Source organism: Octodon degus, unplaced genomic scaffold (genome assembly GCF_000260255.1).
Source record: "Octodon degus isolate 3935 unplaced genomic scaffold, OctDeg1.0 scaffold00123, whole genome shotgun sequence".
Taxonomy (NCBI): domain Eukaryota; kingdom Metazoa; phylum Chordata; class Mammalia; order Rodentia; family Octodontidae; genus Octodon; species Octodon degus.
The window spans coordinates 935095-941226 of NW_004524699.1; the positions used below are offsets into that span (position 1 = coordinate 935095).

The 6132-nt window shown below is 45.7% G+C and overlaps 1 pseudogene; it reads right to left on the bottom strand.

Moving 5' to 3' along the window:
* The window catches only part of LOC101591580, a 12932-nt pseudogene that overhangs the window by 2703 nt on the left and 4097 nt on the right, over positions 1–6132 (bottom strand).

The window sequence follows — 6132 nt, forward strand, 5'->3', positions numbered from 1 at the left end:
TTAAAAAAATTTCTATTGGTTTATTGAAAGGAATAGTTAATGCTTAATTTTTTTAAATCAATTTTGTATGCCTGTATCTGGTAATCTGAACAAATCCTTTGAGGATAACAATATGTAATATAACAACCATTGTTGATTTCCTATCTTATTTTGAAATTCTGTAACACTTGTAATCTTATTTATTATTTTTACTGTTTTTTATGTATTTGGTACAGGGTCTCACTACACAGCTTAGACTCATAGTGATCCTCCAGTTTTCTGCCTCCCCAGCACTAGGATTACAGGTGTGTGCCACCACACCTGGACTCCATTTGTAATCTCTTAATTCTCTTTAGAAAAAGAAAAACTAAAACAAAGAAAAACAAAAATGGAAACCAAGTACTGCCAAGGGCCAAGACCAGGCTGCCACCGTGATGGCCCTGCTAAGACTCGGCCACAGGAAGGCAGCACGGTGAGCGAGGACAGTGGGTGCATTTTTTTCTTTTAGGACAGGGTCTACAGGGTCTTTAGGGTCTCACTGCGTAGATCTTCCAAGTGCTGGGATTACAGTCACCATCTCAGTGTACCACGGGGGAGGGGGCAGCACAGCAGGCCTGGGGACCCAATGGGGACCCAACTCCTGGCCCCTGCATCTGCCTAAGCAGGCGCTTTAATCCGCTGAGCTATTTGGCCGGCCCTAGTCGGTGCATTTTTGTTTTGAGTTTCCTTTTGCTTATTTTGTGGTGCTGAGACTGGAACTCACACAGTGCTGCATGAGCTGCATGACATAGCCCCACCCTCAGCTCCCTTTTTAAATAGGTTTCTAGTCAGGATCTCGATCTGCTAAATTTCTGAAGCTGCACTTGAACTTATTTTTTTTTAAACATTTATTTATTTATTGTGTGTGTGTGTGTGTGTGTGTGGCCAGCTCAGCCCACCAGGGGGCGGGGCAGGCTGGCATGTGGTGCTGGGGATTGAACCGCGGTCCCAGTGCTTTGCATAGCTTAGCTTGTTCCAAGTAGGCGCTTTGGACCACTGAGCCATCTCACCAACCAGCACTTGAACTTATAACCTTCCTGCCTTAGCCTCCCAGCATGTCAGGGTCACAGGCATGCCCCACCCCGCTGGGCACAGGAATAGCTCGTTCCTCACACCTTGTCACCAGGCTGCAAAACTGCCTTCTAATGAGCTCATCTTCCGCATGCATTAGCTGGCATTTTTCTCTCACCAAGAATCTTGTGCTGGGCCAGCCAGATAGCTGAGCGGATTAAAGCACCTGCCGAGGCGGATCAGGGACCGGGGTTTGATCCCGGTCTTGGGAGCTGAAAACGGGAGGATCACTGCGAGTCCAGTTGTGTAGTGAGACCCTGAAGATTCTGTACTAAATACAAAAAAAAAAAAGAACCTTGTGCTTTTAAAAACATACCAGCGTCGGGCTGGTGAGATGGCTCAGTGGTCTAAAGCGCCTACTTGGAACAAGCTCAGCAAAGCACAGGGACCGCGGTTCCATCCCCCAGCACCCCATGCCAGCCAGCCCCGCCCCCTGGTGGGCTGAGCTGGCCACACACACACATAAATAAATAAAATTAAAAATAAATAAATAAATAAAAACATACCAGCGCGTACTAGGGAACTTAAGGGCAGCAGCGGGGTCCTGGGACCCCAGCCCCGGGAAGCCATGGCGGGACGGCAGCTCTGAGGCCAGCCTCAGCAGCACAGCAACACTCTGTCTCAATTTGGGGAGGAGGGTAGGAAGATAGTGCAAAAAATAAATTTTAAAAATTATTTTTTCAGGGACCAGGGAGATGGTTCAGTAGAATAAGCGCTCGCCTGGCAAGCGCAAGGGCCTGAGTTCAATCCCTGGTTCCACCAAAAAAAAGAAAAAAATTATTTTTTCACAGATTGAATTTTGCCTTTTTTCTTGGCGCATTTTAGCACACACGGCGGTAACATCCGTCATAGGGACCGCGCGCCTGCACATGATCGAGCTCACGCTTTTCCCCATGCCTCCCTCCTCTCACCCCTCTTCTGCTCCTTATTTACAAAGCTCTGCCTCCATTTCTTTCTTCCTGTGCCCTTTTTTCCTTGTCCTGCCTTCCGCCCTCATCCCCCCATTGTTCCCCTTCCCATCCGAACATTTCTTTCCATTTCCCTGTATCTGTTATACATGTTGGTCCTTATTTGCACTTGCAGTTTTTCACACCAGAGAAACATTGCGGTTTTACATGTGTGTATCTGATTTATTTCATTTAAGAGTGTGGTCTCAAGGTGCATCCATTTACCTAGGAGTATCTCAAAGTTACCCATCTTTATGGCTGAGTAGTACTCCACTGTATAATGGAATCACATCTTCTTTATCCATTCATTGGTTGGTGGGCATTTGGGCTCTTTCCAAGATTTAGTTGTTACAAACTGTGTCACTATAAGCATGGGGTGCATATGCCACTGAGGTTTGATTTCTTTCTTTTGAGGTTTGATTTCTTAAAAGTATTTTTGATCTTTTATATATTTATTCGGTGCAAGGTTTCACTATGCAGCTCAGACTTGTAGTGACCCTCCTGTCTCAGCCTCTCCAGAGCTGGGATTACAGGTATGGGCTCCCACACCCAGTTTTGGTGGTCGGCACAGCACGCCTGGAGTTCTGGGACTAGCACGACACGTAGTACTGGGGCTCGAACCTGGATCCTTGCACTCGCCAGGCAGGCGCTTAGACTGCCCAGCTATCTTCTCATCCCCGGTTTGATGTTTTTAATTCCTTCAGGAAGATATCATGAAGGGGAATAGCTGGGCCCAAAGGGACCTAGTTCTAATTGTTTTGTTTTGTTTTGTACTGGGAATCGAAATCAGGACCTTGCACCTGCCAGGCAGGTCTGCGCCACCGAGCTGGCCAGAAGGTGGGAAGCTTGGGGACCTGCCCACTAGCTCAGTCGTTTAAGTGCCTGCTTAAACAAAGCAGTCAGGCTCAGGCTGCTGTGGCTCGAACCCCAGATCCTCAAGCCAAACCAGAAATGCCCTGAAGCCATGTTCAGGCCCCCCCAAAGAAAAGGAACGTGGAAGCCGGCTTTCCCAGAGGCCCCTTCTCAGGGAAGGGCTGAGGCCTCTGCCAGGGCCAGGGAGCTGAGCGAGTGTGCGTCGCTCCTGCATCTTCTAATGTGTCCCACGATCCCCAGGCCTGCCTTTTCCCAATACACGCTGCTTTTATCACAGTGGCTTCGTGGTATAATTTCAAGTCAGGGGCTGCGATGGCCCGGCCCTGCCCTCGTTGCCCAGAGTTGCTTTTGCTATTCTAGGTCTCCTCTGCTTCCAGATGAATTTAGGGTGCTTTTCTCTAATTCCGAGATAATGCTATTTGTATTCTGATTGGGATGATATTAAATCTGTATAACAATTTTGGAAGTATACAGATTTTCATTATGTGGGTTCTTCCTGCCCAAGAAGAAGGGCTATCTTCCCATATCCTGTTTGAATTTTTGTTGTTTTTGAGACACAGTTGTGCTGTGCAGAGCAGGCTGGCCCGCGACTCACTTTGTAGCTCACGCTGGCTTCAAACTCACAGTGATCCTCCTGCCTCAGCCTTCCAACTGCTGGCAGTGTGTGCTGCCTGGCTCCATTTTCTGATATCCTCTTTGGTCTTCTTTTTCCAGAATACTTCAGTCAATGTAAAGAATTTTACTTTATTAAGTTGATTCCTAAATATTTCATTTTGTCAGGAGCTATAGTGAAAGAGGTGGTTTCCCTAATTCTCTCCCAGTAAGTTCATTATTTGTATACAGAATTGACATTGACTGTTTTGTTTTGTTTTGTTTGGTGGAACCGGGGATTGGACTAAGGCCTTTGTTCTTGCCAGGGAAGCGCTTACTCTACTGAGCCATCTCCCCAGTCATGCTATTTATTTTTGAATGCTAACTTTGTATCCAGCTATGTTACTGAATTTGGATCTTTAACTTAGAAATCTCACCAAATAGCTCAGGGGGCTTTAATCAAAGCCCCTGTTTTGGCAGACACCGGCTGGAGTTCGATCCCCAGGGCGTGCTGAGACAGGATTGAACCTGGATGTGGTGGCCTGCTCCTATAATCCCAGCACTTGGGGGCTGTAAACAGGAGGATCACTACAGTCTGATCTATGCAGCGAGAACCTGTATACCCTGTCCTAAATACAAAGAAAAATAAAAATCTTAGAAATCTCTAGATGGAGAGTTTAGGATCTTCTATGAAGAGTATTGTCATTCACAAATAATTTTTTTTTTGATACAGGGTCTCACTACACAGTTTGGACTTATAGTAACCCTCCTATCTCAGCCTCCCCAATACTGGGATTACAGGGGTGTGCCACCACACCCAGCTCTGGGGCTGGAATGGCATGCAGTTCTGGGGATCGAACTTGGGTCCTTGTGCTTGCTAGGCAGGTACTTAGACTAATGAGCTATCTGCCAAGCCCAAATAATAATAATTTAACTTATTTTACTATCTTTATTCCTTTTCTTTCTTTCTTTTTTCTTTTTTTTTTTCGGGGGGGGGAGCTGGGGATTGAACTCAGGCCTTTGCCCTTGCTAGGCAAGCACTTATTCTACTGAGCCATCTCCCCAGCCCCCCTTTTATTTCTTTCTCTTGTCTAATTTCTCTGGCTAATGTTTCCAGAACCATATTGAATAGGAATGGTGACAGTGGACATCCTTGTCTTGTTCCCGATTTTCGAGTGAAAGCTTTCAGTTTTTGTCTCTTAGCATGATGTTGGCTGTTGGTTTGTCCTCGATGACTTTTATCAGATTGAGATAAAGTCCTTCTACTCTAATTTCGAGTAGGGTTTTAATCTTGAATGGTGTTGGACCTTGGCAAATGTTTTTCTGCATTTGTTGAGATAATCGTGTGTTTTTTGTCCTTGGTTCTGTTGATATATGGTGTATTAAATTTATTTATTTACACATGTTGAACAACTCCCTGCATCCCTGGGATGAATCCAACTTGGTCATGGAGTACAATCTTCTTGATGACTTGTTGCATTCTCTTTGCCAGTATCTTACTGAGGATTTTATACCTATGCTCATGGGGGAGATTGGCCTGTAAATCTCTTTTTTGGTTGGATTATTCTCTGGTTTATCTATATCAGGATAACACTTGCTTCCAGGAATGAATTTCGAAGTACTGCTTTCTTTAGAGAGTCTGAAAAGTAGCGGTATTGTCTTCTCTAAATTTCTTGTAGAATTCAATGTTGAATCTATCAGGGCCTGGGCTTTTGGTTTTTTGTTGTTGGTGGTAAGGGTTTTGTTTCTGTCTTTCTGAGGTAGCGTTTCCTATGCAGTTCAGGCTTGCCCCAAACTCATGATCTCCTGCCTCAGCTGGGCTTACTGGTGTATATAATTGTGCCCAGTTTTGTTTTTTTTTAAATTTACTTTTATTTTTTTGGCAGAACCAGGGATTGAACTCGGGCCCTGCGCTTGCCAGGAAGCGCTTACTCTACTGAGCCATCTCCTCAGCCCCTCTTAGGTTCTTTGATCCTTCCAGTTTGCACTGTACTGCTGCTTCTTCCTTGGTACTGTTAGATGCAGAGGAAACCTGGACAGCAACCGATGACTGGAGATGGCCCACGTGCAGTTTGTTTCCATAATATGGAAAATACTTTCAGCTATGAGTCCATGATTAGGACAAGTTGATAGAGTTGCTGCCTTTTTGTCCTTTGAAATGCATTCTATTCTTGGGGATCCTTCAGGCTTTAATCCAATGACTGTGTTCGTTCAAACAAGAATACAAGATTGTCCTTGGGGACAGCCAAAATTAGGTTCATTGGTACAGCTGTACCCTTGAAGTAAGACGTCAGGAAACTGACACGCAGCATAAGCTAGACCCTTCTGTCTAAGGAGCGCTCCATCAGTGCACTTGGTGAGAGTCTTCTGTTCTTCTAAAGACTATGATTTTAGGCTGGTGAGATAGCTCAGCCAACCGCTTAGGCAAGTGCAGGGACCAAAGGGGCCACCATCCCTTCCTGGCACCACATGCTTCTCCACCCCAAGGTGGGCTGAGCCGGCCACAGAGGCATCCACCTGTAACGCCAGTGCTGGGGAGGCTGAAAGCAGGAGGATCGCTGAGTCTGAGCTGCTTAGTGAGACCCTGGCACAGCCAAATACATTTTTTTAAAAATGATTTTAGAAGGCAATG